Source organism: Ovis canadensis, chromosome 14, assembly GCF_042477335.2.
Source record: "Ovis canadensis isolate MfBH-ARS-UI-01 breed Bighorn chromosome 14, ARS-UI_OviCan_v2, whole genome shotgun sequence".
NCBI classification, from domain to species: Eukaryota; Metazoa; Chordata; class Mammalia; order Artiodactyla; family Bovidae; genus Ovis; species Ovis canadensis.
In genome coordinates this window covers 19,150,307-19,163,400 of record NC_091258.1, presented here as the reverse complement: position 1 = coordinate 19,163,400, position 13,094 = coordinate 19,150,307, and the positions used below count along the sequence as shown (strand labels likewise).

At 47.5% G+C, this 13,094-nt stretch overlaps 1 protein-coding gene across 2 annotated transcripts in view; it reads right to left on the bottom strand.

Annotated features, from left to right (window-relative positions):
- WWOX (WW domain containing oxidoreductase) overlaps positions 1-13,094 on the bottom strand; it is a 914,788-nt gene that overhangs the window by 153,172 nt on the left and 748,522 nt on the right. The window lies entirely within an intron of this gene.

Sequence of the window (13,094 nt, the reverse complement as noted above, 5' to 3'; positions counted from 1 at the left end):
GGTGGTCCAGTGGCTAAGACTCCATGCTCCCAAGGCAGGGGGCCTGGGTTAGATCCCTGGTCAGGGAACCAGATTTCGCATGCCACAACAAAGAGTGACAATCCCGTGGGCTGCAACTAAGACCAGATACAGCCAAATACATAAATGAATAGGTGTCACCCCTTTCTGCCAGGCATCCCTAAGAAGACTGCTCATGGGACAAGGATGCTTTGCAACACACTGAGTCAGGAGGACAGCGCCCGGATGGGGGACACCAGGAAATCAGACACCTTGACCACGGACACAGCCATGAGCAAGAAGACCTCACCTGAGGCGGCACCGACTCTGACTGCCTTTACTGTGGGCAGAGGCACCTCCGCCTCTGCAGGACGACACCAGACGAGGCCACCTCTCTGTCCCTGGGTGTGGCTGCCCGGTGGAGACCGCAGGCGCCTTTAACGCCTCCTCTCAGTAGATCCTCCATGGAACTCCCTTTCTCGTGAAGTGAACTGGCTTCTGCTGCCAAGAGATGAGGAGATCTGAGGAGTCTAGGAGGCGCTGGCTTGTCCACAAAGACAAAGCAATTCCTGCAAAGCCAGGCATGAACCCTGCAACCCTTGTGCCAAACTGCATCTTAGGTTCAATATGGTGACATGGCTATCACCTAGAAAAAGAACTCCCCAATTATATCAGAGCAACCAGGATTTTCACTCTCTTCATTTTTCTTTTAATGCAACACATCTAGTACAGTTAAATTGAAGAACCCTGACACAGAGGCTAAACACCAAGTCATATTAATGATAAGTCATGAAAATCCCCTCTGTGTAGGCAATAACTTTGAAAAAAAAATCATACTAGAAATAACTCAATAAAATTTTGTGGTTATGAAGTGCATGTTTATAAATTATCTTCTCTGGATGGGTTACCTCTTTTTAAAACTTATTTTTCTCACTCAAGAGTTAGCAATACTTTGGAAGACTCGGACAAGATGAGATATTCTAAAAAAAGATCATAATTATGCTAACGAGAGACTAGTAATACCTCAGGAAATTTCCTTCGAGTCTGTTTTTTTCCCTGTGCATGTCCAGGATGTGTTAATATACATTTTAGAAATCATCCCATAATTAGAATCACAAGGTTTTCCACCTAATGTTATATCAACAGCATTTTCTCTCCTTTTTTCATAATAATGAGCACCTAACACTTTGAAATATCCCCTTTCTGAACTTTATCTTAAGGAGACAATCAATTACATCTTTATGAAAATAACCACCCAGACGAGAGTAAAGACAGATATGTATAAAATGCCAACAGGGTGATAGCTGAAAACAAAGAAAAAAGTGTACCTGGCTTCTCACCATGTCCCCTGGCTCCTCGGGGGCCAGGTTCTTTGAACTGCATATTGCTCTCTTCCAATCACTAATCTGAATTTATTATTGAGGAGGGAAGTGAAGAAAATGCTAAAGAAAAAGAAAAGAAACATTCTGCGTGGGAGAACTGGCAGATTCTGCAGCCTGGTTGCCGTCACAGGTCAACGAGCTTTTTTTCATTCTGTAGGGGAGGATCCCTTCTAGAAAAAAAAATGCGGATGCTCCTGTTTTTCTCGGATGGAGAGCCTGTCCTTCTAGCTGCAGCTGGCACTTCCGCTGGCACAGTCAGCTACTGAGGAGCGGGGGGTGGGCACTCAAAAGCCAGGCAGAATCCTAATCTCCGGTGGAAAGAGCTAGTGGCCTTGGGGATCAAAATGACCTTGTAAGGGATAAAGCAATTCAACCCGTCCAGAAACGCCAATGGAGCCAACCTCTCTGACCATCCCGGTAGAGCCTACGGAACAAGCTCGAGCTAGAAAACAAGGCTGCGGGTGGCTGGGAGGATTTGGCAAAGTGTCCACCCCTCCTCAGCAGCTGGGAGGTGGCGGGGCACGGTTCCCACTGCAGGGATCTTGTCAACATGCAGCTGTGGATTTGGTCTCTGCCTGTCACTAGCAGTGTGACCTCGGGCAGGTGACAAGCGCTGGGCTCTGGTGTCCCAGACCATCATCCATTCCGTAGGATTATCAGCCTTGGCATAAGGAAGCCCAGCCCAGGCCCCCGCATTCAGCGCCTTCAGTGAGAATTTCTCTCCTCCTCCAGTCTCCTGGCCCTTCTTCTCCAGAGTGGCCTTGTGAGCCGAAACCAGCTGAGTGTCACCCATGCCTGGGCACTGCCAGGCAAGGGAGAGTAAAGAAAGGTGTCTTCCTGGAGCTGGGAGCAGAGAAACAAGTGAAAACTCCAGAGCAGGGCGGCTCTGGCTTGCGCTTTTCCGAAAGCTCTGGCTTTCCAGGCTCCTCTCTGCTCCTGGAGGGATGCAATCAAGCGAAAAATCACTCCAGCAAAGCCCCAGGCCCTGCCCTGAGTCTCAAAAGGGAGCCCTGCATTCTCAACAGGGTGCCAGAGAAGCAGGAACTAGAAACACAGCTAACGTGCGAGCCGCGATGCACAAACCTCCATGCTCATATTCCTTTTGCGTGGCTGAATGGAGCTGAGATAATCAGTTGAGAAAAGGTGACTTGACAACTGCTCACTGCCTGTGTGGAACAATTCCTTTGGCATTTCCGCTGAACCCGAACCTCTCTTCTTGTGTTTAAAATCACCTGACACTTGCATCTTCAAGGTCAGCTCTTCTGAGATAGGATAAATGCTGAGCCTGTGGCAGACAGGCAGTTGGCATGCCCACTCTGCCTGGTCCGCCACCCACTGCAGACATTGCTAATCAACCTCAGGACTCTTTCAATCGAGTACCAATACAATCTCACAGCTCTTCTCAAAACAGAGGTCCACAAAGCCACTGCCAACACAGTGGGGTTGGGAAGCCTTTCCTGCATGGGAAAATCAAGGAGTATCACGGTACCTTTCCCCCCACCTTAAACCACAGCCTCCAATCATTCAGGCAGAGGGAGGCTCTGACTCTGGCACTCCCCAAGCTGCCGCTCAGAGCAGGCTGCGCCAAAGGAAGGCTCGTCAGAAGCCTGGCACGTCATTAATAATGCAGAAAACTCAGACATTTATACGGAGATCAATTGGCAATAATTCTATGGGACAAGACTGGAACTGAAATTGCAAAGCTGAACATGAAGGGCACTGTCTGAATAATGTAGGAAGGGGGATGATTTTTGGACTTTTTAGCAAAAAAAAAAAAAAAAAAAACCCACCACCACTATCTTGCGGGAATCTAGGTTAAGAACGGGCCCAGTGGCATGCTCACCCAGGCTGGGGAACAGCTGCAGAGGGCGTGGTATTTGAAAAACCCCTTGAGGAGGGAGAGCCTTGAGCCAAGGAGATATTCACTTTCTCAACTCAAGGGACCTTATGGAGCGGTGGGGGTGGTGAACGTAGAGCTGGTCAAGGAGAGCTAGAGAGAGCGGGAAAACAGAAAAAAGAGCACAGAGCAACCTCAAAGGTGAAAAGTAGACCTCTTGTGCTTGCTTGGGCGTGCTCAGGAATCAGCAGAATACAGATCTTAATTGTGAATTTCTGCAAGCAAAAAGACAAGGGCCATTGGTGGTTACATATGCAGGCTCTTCTAGGTTCCTGGGACAGTCCGAGGAACTGCCCTTAAGAAGGTGTGATTTCCTGGCACAGCTAGTGATCTCCCAGTCATAACACATTTCAGGAGCAGTCTGGCACACACCCTCCACCTGGGGATAAATCGCAAACCAAGAGGCCGGTTCCCAGCCCTGCGCCTCCGTGTATCTCTCTCTGTCATCTTCCAGTGGGGTCAGCCCTTCTTGTCTTTTGCGTGTGTGTATTGTCTTCCCTGGCCTTGATGCAAGGTGTGTGGGATCTTAGTTCCCCGCCCAAGATGGAACCCACGCCCTCTGCACTGGAAGCGTGGCGTCTTAACCCCTGGACACCAGGGAAGTCCCTGGGACCAGCCTTCTGATTCTGGTTGCATACTCTAGACAGCCTAGAAGTCTCCTGGATTTTCCCACCACTGAAAACCAGGGGAAGGGATAAGAAATGGGGGTTTTAGCTGTATAGCCAGGGCCACTGATTCTACGAAGCTAACTTTCTGGTTTTGAAGACTTATTGCAGCCTCCAGCTAGCATCATCAAGAGGGAAATTCACGTTGTATATGTAAAACTGAAAATACTAGTGTTGGGATAATAGGATCATAGTTGTTTTTTCCTCCAAAAAAAGTTTACTGTTTTTATTTTCCTGAATATTAGTGTAAATGTTTAACATATAAAATGTAAACTTAAGTAATCAACAATGATTTTCCAACTGATTACCATCATCTTTACTATCTTTCAATAATCCCACTAGTGGCTCATTTACAAAAGATATTTAATGCTATGGTTCCAGTATTTTTTATCTTTACAACAGTCACTTAAAAGACCATGCTTAGCCTAAGAGACTGCCCAGGAAAATGGAAGGTATGTTTAGTAACAGAATGAATAGTTTCTTCTTGTCACTGGTGGTGTTCCAATAAGCCAAGGCTTTGAGTGCCGTAGGTATGCTCTGACAGGGAAGTAGTTTTATTTTTCAGTAATTAAATTTCCTTTTTTTTTTTTTTTTAAGGAAATGACACATAATCATTTGCTACGCTTGATACTGAAAAGATACACGCCTTTGGGAAAATCCAGGAAAAGATAATCAGCCCACAACAGAATAAATATCTGGGAATAAAGCCCAGAGTACTGGGGAAGCCAGTCTTTTTTTTTTTTTTTTTTGGGAAGCCAGTCTTAAGGATCATTCAGTGAAGTCGGGGACAGAGTGTTAAAGGGAGCGGCACATGTCTGAGAAGAGCCTGAAGAACGCGGGGCAGCTCCAGAGAAACCAGGGGGCCGTGTGCACCTCAGAGGACATGCCTTTTGCATTCTCGGGAGTTTGCATAAAACTTCATTTCTTTACTGAATCCTATCCAAACATATAGAAGGCCCAAGTGGATGTCAGAAAAATTATTGCTATTACTAATAACGGGGTTTTCCCCATTAAAGAGACTGTCTTTTTCTGAAGCAGGGAAATATTTTTACACTGGGCATGAGACTTTTTAGAACTGATGCTTAAAATATCCCTTTAGTGTGGTATGTGGGAAATACCATCGATGGGAGAGAAAGATGATTAATACAAAGAAGGGCAAGAGCGCATCATAAAAGACACTCCATTTGGGTCCATCCCCGTCGCAGCCAGCCTCGCAGACCACCTGGGCACAGCTGCAGTGACAAGAAGGCAGCTGGTTCTTCCCGCCAGGTCGGCCTCCGCCGGGGCTGAATCAGGGTCCCCCGCACGGTCCTCTCGGCCAGGCCCACCAATGCCCACATTCCTGCGAAATGAACCGGACACACCTGCCTGATGGCTGAACAGACAGTTCTCAGCCTGGACGCTCTGGTTTGTTGTTACTGTTGTTTAGACGCTAAGATGTGTCTGATTCTTTTGCGGCCCCATGGACTGCAGCCCACTAGGCTCCTCTGCTCATGGGATTTCCCAGCAAGAATACTGGAGTGGGTTACCATTTCCTTCTCCAGGGGAGCTTCCCAACCCAGGGATCAAACCTGCATCTCCTGCATTAGCAGATGGATTCTTGACCACTGAGCCACCGCGAATGCCCGAGGCTCTGGTTTGAAAACCAGATAAACCTTAATGGCATGAAACTGACTGAAATAAGCCATTCGGGAAAGGACAGATACTTCATAATTCCACTGCGAGAGGTACTAGAATACTCAAACTCATAGCAACATAAAGTAGAATGCTGGTTGCCAGGGGCTGGGGGAGGGGGTTTGGGGAGCGAGTGTTTATAAAAGGATACAGTTGGGGAAGATGAAAAATCCTGTTCTGGAGATGGATGGTAGTGATGGGATACAGCAGTGTAAATGTACTTTATGCCAACGAACTGCGTACGTAAGATGGTTAAGATGGTAAATTTTATGTTCTATTTATAATTTAAAAAAACCAAACCAAAAAAAAAAGTCAAAAATCTCACTTGAGTCCAGTTAAATTGAGTTTAGGGCTCAAATCTGAAGTGTCGGTAGCTCTCCCTTCTCTCTGGACTTTGCTGGCTGATGCATCTCAAAGTCTTGAGAATCACTGGAAGGAACGTGGACCCCACAGAAATGAAGAGTCCCTTTCTTCAGCCCTCTTGAACATGTCTAATACCTTTAACAGGTAGACCGACTCCAGAAGGCCCAGAGCAAAAGGGTCTAGGGTCCGTGATGGACTGGACAAGTGTAACGGAGAAGAGCAAACCTGGCTCCATGTTAGATGTGTTCTTTTTTCCTTTAATCTTTGAGCTCTGTGGCCTGTGCTTAGTCATGCTGGCCCAGGGCCTTTTGTAAAAGAATGCTGCGTAGAGCCTGAAATATGCAGGGCAGCCTATTCTTGGGGCGCTTGCCTGTAAGAGTCCATTCATATGGAGATAAAAAGCTACAGAACAGAGAATAACAGAGAAGAACATCTGTCCTGTTGGTAGGTTTACAAGTGACCTGACCTAGGAGGGCAGCTGCAAGAATGAAGGATTCAGACACCAAGAAGTTTGCAACAGCTAACCATACCCCTCCCTCATCTTGCCTTTCAAAGGGCTTTGCAGGCTTCCCTGGTGGCTCAGTGGAGAAGGCAATAGCACCCCACTCCAGTAGTCTTGCCTGCCAAATCCCAAGGATGAGGGAGCCTGGTGGGCTGCCGTCTATGGGATGGCACAGAGTCGGACACGACTGAGCGACTTCACTTTCACTTTTCACTTTCATGCATTGGAGACGGAAATGGCAACCCACTCCAGTGTTCTTGCCTGGAGAATCCCAGGGACGGGGGAGCCTGGTGGGCTGCTGTCTATGGGGTAGTGAAGAGTCGGACACGACTGAACGACTTCACTTTCACGCATTGGAGAAGGAAATGGCAACCCACTCCAGTGTTCTTCCTGGAGAATCCCAGGGACGGTGGATCCTGGTGGGCTGCCGTCTATGGCGTCACACAGAGTCGGACATGACTGTGGCTCAGTGGTAAAGAATCTGTCTGCCAATGCAGGAGATGCAGGTTCGATTCCCGGTCCAGGAAGAGGCCATGGAGCCACTAAGCCTGACTGTCACAACTACTGAGCCTGTGCTCCAGAGCCCAGGAGCGGCTATGATTGAGCCCACATGCTGCGGCTACTGAAGCCTGCGTGCCCTAGAGTCCGTTCTCTGCAACAAGAGAGGCCGCTGAAATGAGAAGCCCGTGACCCACAATGAAGAGAAGCCTCTGGTTGCTGCAACTAGAGAGCAGGCCTGCTTAGCAATGGAGACCCATCCCAGGCAAAAATAAACAAATAAATAGATTATCTTTTTAAAACAGTGCTTTGCTGAGAACTTCCGAAGAGTTCAGGGTGGCATGGGCCACCCATCTCTCCGCACGGCCCTTCGATAAAGCTTGCTCTGCTCCAGCCTGCGACGTTTCGGTTTGCTTTGCCTCACTGTGCACAGGAGAGCAGCCACATGGTGAGCTGGGCAGAACCAAACACTGTCCCCCCGGGAGACTGACACCTGCCTCCACTCCAAACCTCACACGTGGGTCTTCTGGAGATGGCAAATCCAAAGGGGGAAGCTCCTCCAAGCCCTAAAACCGCCCCCGAAGAAGAGAGGACAAAAGCTCTGTGTAACTTGCAAGCGGCCCCACGCACGTTAAAGAAACCCTGGTGCTAATGCACTGTCCTGCTAGGCGCTTCGGAGACTGGGATCTGCTCTCACAGCCAGCTGCCACCGTACTGGATAACAGATGGCCAGACCACAAAGGATGCTGGTCCAAGGTTTAAGGACCACGCTGTACCTGGATGGGTGATGTAACCTCTGGAGAAGGCACACCTAGCAGCAGACAGGTGTGGAGACAGCTCTCCTCTGTGGGCCGCTCGGTCGCGTTGCCCATGACCACACTCAGCTCCCCGGTCAGCTCTTCTGTGGCCGAGCTTGTGCAGGGACCTTAAGCCATCCCAGCTAACAGGACTACCCACGGACATCAACAGGGCAGCCTGATGGATGCTTTGGGGAAGAAGCTGTGTGAAAAGTCTTTGAGATGCTGGGGAGCCTTGGGGGGCAATTCAGAAAAATGTGACCATTCCACGTGTCAGCTGGCTTTTAGGAAGGTCCACAGATGAACTGGAGGAGAGAAGCCTTAATGAAGAAGTACTGAGGTAATTACGAAAAAAATAAAAATAAAAAGGGGGGAATCATAAAATTTTTCCTAAGTAATATGAGATCATTACAGTGCTCTGGCAGACATGCATTTTTAAACAATGGCTATCATAACGGAAAATTAAGACTTCATCACTTATTCATAAAGTTCTGGTTAACACTAAACTCCGTTTGTAATAGTTTACTTTTATAAACAGCATCTTTGGGAGCAGATGCTACTTTTCGGTCATACAATGTCACAGACAACTGTCCAGTTGGATTATGGGGTAAATTAGAGCTTATCCTGGTTTATAATAGTTGCTATCCACGATCAGGAGTATGGAAAATTATAATAAATACAGGGTGATGGCCCCAGAATACCGTCAAAATGATTGTGCGCATTTTTACTTCTTTCTTTTTTTTAAATTTAAAACATGGTTGAAATTTAAAGACAGCAAACAATATTTGAATGAATCTACAATCTTTATGCTTAAGGGAGAGTCAAAAAACTAGTAAATCCACAGTGGAATTAATAATTGAGATCCCTGGAAGCTCTAAAAGGAAATATTAAATATGCAAAATCTTGTTGAAAAGCATAATTAAGTCTATCAATGCCTAAAGTTGAAAGGACAAGCAGTCTCACGAAAGTTAGAAATGCCAGTTCCATATAAAAGTCTATTACCCTAACTTTGTGGAAAACAATCAACAACAGAAAAAAAAGAGTTGTTTACGAGGCTTCGTTTTGCGCTAAATGTAGAGAGCACCCTGCCCCACTTGCTCAAGCTTCTAAAATAGTATAGCTTCAGGCGCTTCACACTTAAGCACCCCTAAAGAGTTCAGAGCTGTCTTGACAATGGTACTGCTGGACATTCGGGGTGTACTGAGGAAATTAAGAGGCATTTAGACCGGATCCTTTTTTCTCAGGGGCTACTATGCATCTTTTCTTCCATCCTGCAGCTGAGAATGTAAGACGTGTCTAGCTCTTGCAGGGAAACTCGAAGATGTGGAACTGAGCTGGTCCAGCTGTGAGGGGGTGGGGCTAAGCGTTGGTTGTAGGCGTCTACACTCCGGCACCTACACTCCCAGCCTAGGGCCTCTCGATCTGGGCTTGCTTCTTCACCCATCTATTATTGTCGTTTATCTTACTGCTGTCCAGAGATCTCTTGGCTGGGCTGTTTGTCCAAACACACCATTTAAAATTTGTTTCCAGGACAATAGAGTCTTTGGCAGGTCATCCTCAAATGCAAGTTTTACTGTACTTATTTTTGGAGGACACGGTGAACACTCTCTGTATTCCAGCGTTTGAGGACACCAGCATATGGACGAGGTCTGTTTTTCTCCCTAACGTCAGCGCTAGAGGCTATGTGTTCACACGGGACATCCCTCCAAGGGGTTCAGGAAACCGTGAAGCGGTCTCTCTTCTGTGTCTGGTTTCTTACACTTGGCATCGTGTTTTTGAGGTCCACCTGCATGTGTTGTCCGTTTTGAATAGGTACCTTTCTGCCTGTGCCAGATGGCCACTGTTTTTGGTTTTTGCAAACTTAGCAGGAGGCCCTGCTCTAAGAACCTAGGGTTCTGGCTGTCAGTCGAGCTGGAAGCAAGCTGAGCACTCTGGGGTGGGCATCCCACTCTCAGTCCCCCAACACTTTAGGCCCCTGTAACTCCAGGGCACCCCTGAAAGCACTATGAGAGGAAATCATGAACATGCCTCCTCTCTCCCAGAGTTTATACCCAGATGACTTGAGTTGATAAGGGCCCTATAAAGCATTCTGAATCCAGTAGAGAAATGCAATGCAGAAATGCAAAGAGCGAACAGTAATTCTTGCGTTACACTGCTCGGGAGACTTTGAGAAGATGGACGGCTGTGTTCCCATCCAATTGCTTTCAAGCTTTCCATTAGGTCAAGTGCGTGCCATATATCTAATGAAAAGCCCCTGGGTCGCAGTCACGTTCCTCCGCCTTAAACCCAGTGTGCAGTGGAACGTGATTGTGGTGGCCGTGATCACTGTGGTTACTGTATGCGTTATTATTCCAACGGCACTGAGCGCTTGCTATATCCCGGGCCCGGTGCTGAACTGTCTACATTATCTTCCCGGATCCTCCAGAAACCCCACGCCATAGGCATTATTATCAGGTGCCTCTTCCAGATGAGGAAATTGACACGCAGAGAAGGAAGATATTTTGCAGGAAGGCCACAAAGCTAGAGAGTGCAGAGAGCAGGGCCTCCACCTCCAGAGTGCTCCCTCTGCTTGCGCCCCCCAGCAGACCCCTGGACGCTTCTGAGAATGCCCCTGACAAGTGCCGCCCTGGTTCTGGGCTTTGGGGTGGGGGAGGGGGGAGCCGCTGCCTCTGTTCGGCCTCCCCGCCCCGCTTGGGCTCCAGCCCCTCACATCAGTGCTTATTATTTGGCGTAAATCAGCCCCCCAATTACATGAATGCCATAGCCACGAACACTTGTAATTAAAACTGGGACTGACATCCTGAAAGTATGTTTCCCTTCGCCATCCCTCTTTGTCCTGCAAGGATATTATTGGAAAGAGAATGAACAATCGTCGGGAACATATGCTTTCGGAATATAATGGGACTCGGCTCCTAGGAGGAGAGGCTGTAAAAGGGCGCTGGGACGAAATTTAAAGTAGACAGCTTTATTTACTAGCTACTGGGGCATGTCCAAGGAATTACGGAGAAGCCGATAGTCTTGATACTGACCGGGGCGCCGTGGGGCGGACTGCCAGAAGGTTCTCTCCCCCCTTCGTCAGTCCTTCACACAGGCACAACCTTCCCCTGAGCTGCCTGAGTGCCCCAGGCACTGGGCACGCGAGCCCACCCGGGGCTGATGCCAGCCTAAAGCTCCGTCCCCCGTCTCTCCTCTCTGGCTTCATTTTCCAGCAAAAGCAGAGAGCTTGGGGCTCCCCGGTCTTTGCGCTCAGAGTTCCCTCTGCCTGCAGGCTACCTGCCACCCCAGCTCTCTTTCTTTGCCTGTCTCGCTCCTACTGCTATGTCAAAGCCAGCCCCTAACCATCGCTGCCACTTATCAAGCACTTACTGCGTGCCTCTGCAGTGAGAGTCTCAGGTGCACAGATGGGTCTGCTCTAGGAGAATCTCTGTGATGTGGGTCCAGGCTGTCGCCCGCTGATTCCGACTCCAGGAAGCCTCCTGGTGGCCCTCCTGCTGGCATTCGTTTCCGATTCCATTCCCACCCCTTTATTATCATGAACAGACACAGACTCGAGCAGGGCCCTTAACCTGAGCACATGGGGGTACCATTCTAAACCTAGAGGGTGTCTTGGGTCAGTCAGACTATCACACCTTTATTTTCACCAAGTCTTAATGGAAACTTTCGTTTCCTTCATTTAAGCAGCAAACTGCTATAAAATGCGAAGCATCTGTGAGTTCATCGTGATAGAAATCTTGCTGTTTTCGAATGACCTGGGAGGTGTAGCGGCTATCTCAAAATATTCTTTTCTATCATTACTGTGATAATCAATAGTTCATGGACACTATTCAATAGTCATGCTATTTAATGGGCTAGTTAGAATATTTATCTTCAGAGCTTATGTTTGAATATGTGGATGACCACATTTCAACGCATTTGGTTTCCTTTGTGATTCTGTGCGATTTGTGGCATGCATTTAAAAACATCATTCTGAAAGGGGGTTTGTAGGTTCCAGTAGACACTCAAAAGGACCGTGGCACAAGGAAGGCAAAGATCCCTGAAGGAAGGGTGAGCTCCAGCGAAGGGGGCAGCCTCCCTCGGCATCCACCCTGTATGCATCACCCTGGTGCCAAGTGGCGCTTGAGAATTCCAAAGATGTTGATCAAAGGGAAGCAATGTGCCTAAAATCTGTTTTGCTATACACAGATCTGGAGGATCGTTTTTCACTGTCTCTACAGATGTATCATTCACTCACTCATTTGGTCATTCATTCCTTCACCAAATATAGGCATAATTGAGATCCTACAGATTTGGTTCTAGACCACTGCAATCAAGTAAATGGCACAACTGTGCAAGTCACACGATTTTTTTTTTTTGGTTTCCCAGTACACATAAGAAATTATGTTTACACTATAGTGAAAGTCACTCAGTCGTGTCCGACTCTTTGCAACCCCGTGGACTATACAGTCCATGGAATTCTCTAAGCCAGAATAATGGAGTAGGTAGCCTTTCCCTTCTCCAGGGGATCTTCCCAACCCAGGGATGGAACTCAGGTCTCCTGAATTGCAGGCAGATTCTTTACCAGCTGAAGCCCAAGAATACTGGAGTGGGTAACCTATACCTTTTTCAGTGGATCTTCCTGACCCAGGTATAGAGTCAGGGACTCCTGCATTGCAGGCAATTTCTTTACCAACTAAGCAATGGTAGTCTATTAAGTATGCAATAGCACCATATCTAAAAAGACAATGTACCTACATTAATTAAAAAATACTTCATTGCTAAAAAATGCTAACCATCATCTGACAATGCATGGTTGCCACAAACCTTCAATTTGTAAAAATAAAATTCAATATCTGCCAAGCGCAATAAAACCGAGCATAATAAAATCAGGTCTGCCTGTATATAATAAAAGCCTTCTACGTGCTAAGCACTGGACTATCATTAGAGATATAATTTTGAGCGGGACCAAAAACAAGCAAACAAAAGAAACCACATTCTGCCTTCCCTGAGAACAGATTTCTGAAGCTTCTGTATCCCTCTGGTCTTCTATCCATCTTGAACAACTTGGGGTGACCTATTTAGTTACCCACCATTCAATGTCAAGAATCCCCTTAGCTCCCTGTCAAGCTAAGCTCATTAACATAGTCTTTCACTTAAAAAGCATGTATAAACGGCAGGCAGCCTGCTTTTTATACTTTTGTGGCAGGAGGAAACACTTTGGAGCTCAAAGTGGCCACCTATTTTCAGAGATTCCAAAATGGTGGGCACAAAGAAGAATCCAGGGGATGCGTGGGAAGAGGCAACGCCCTTCCCTTACACCTGCAGGGAGCGTCACACGATTCA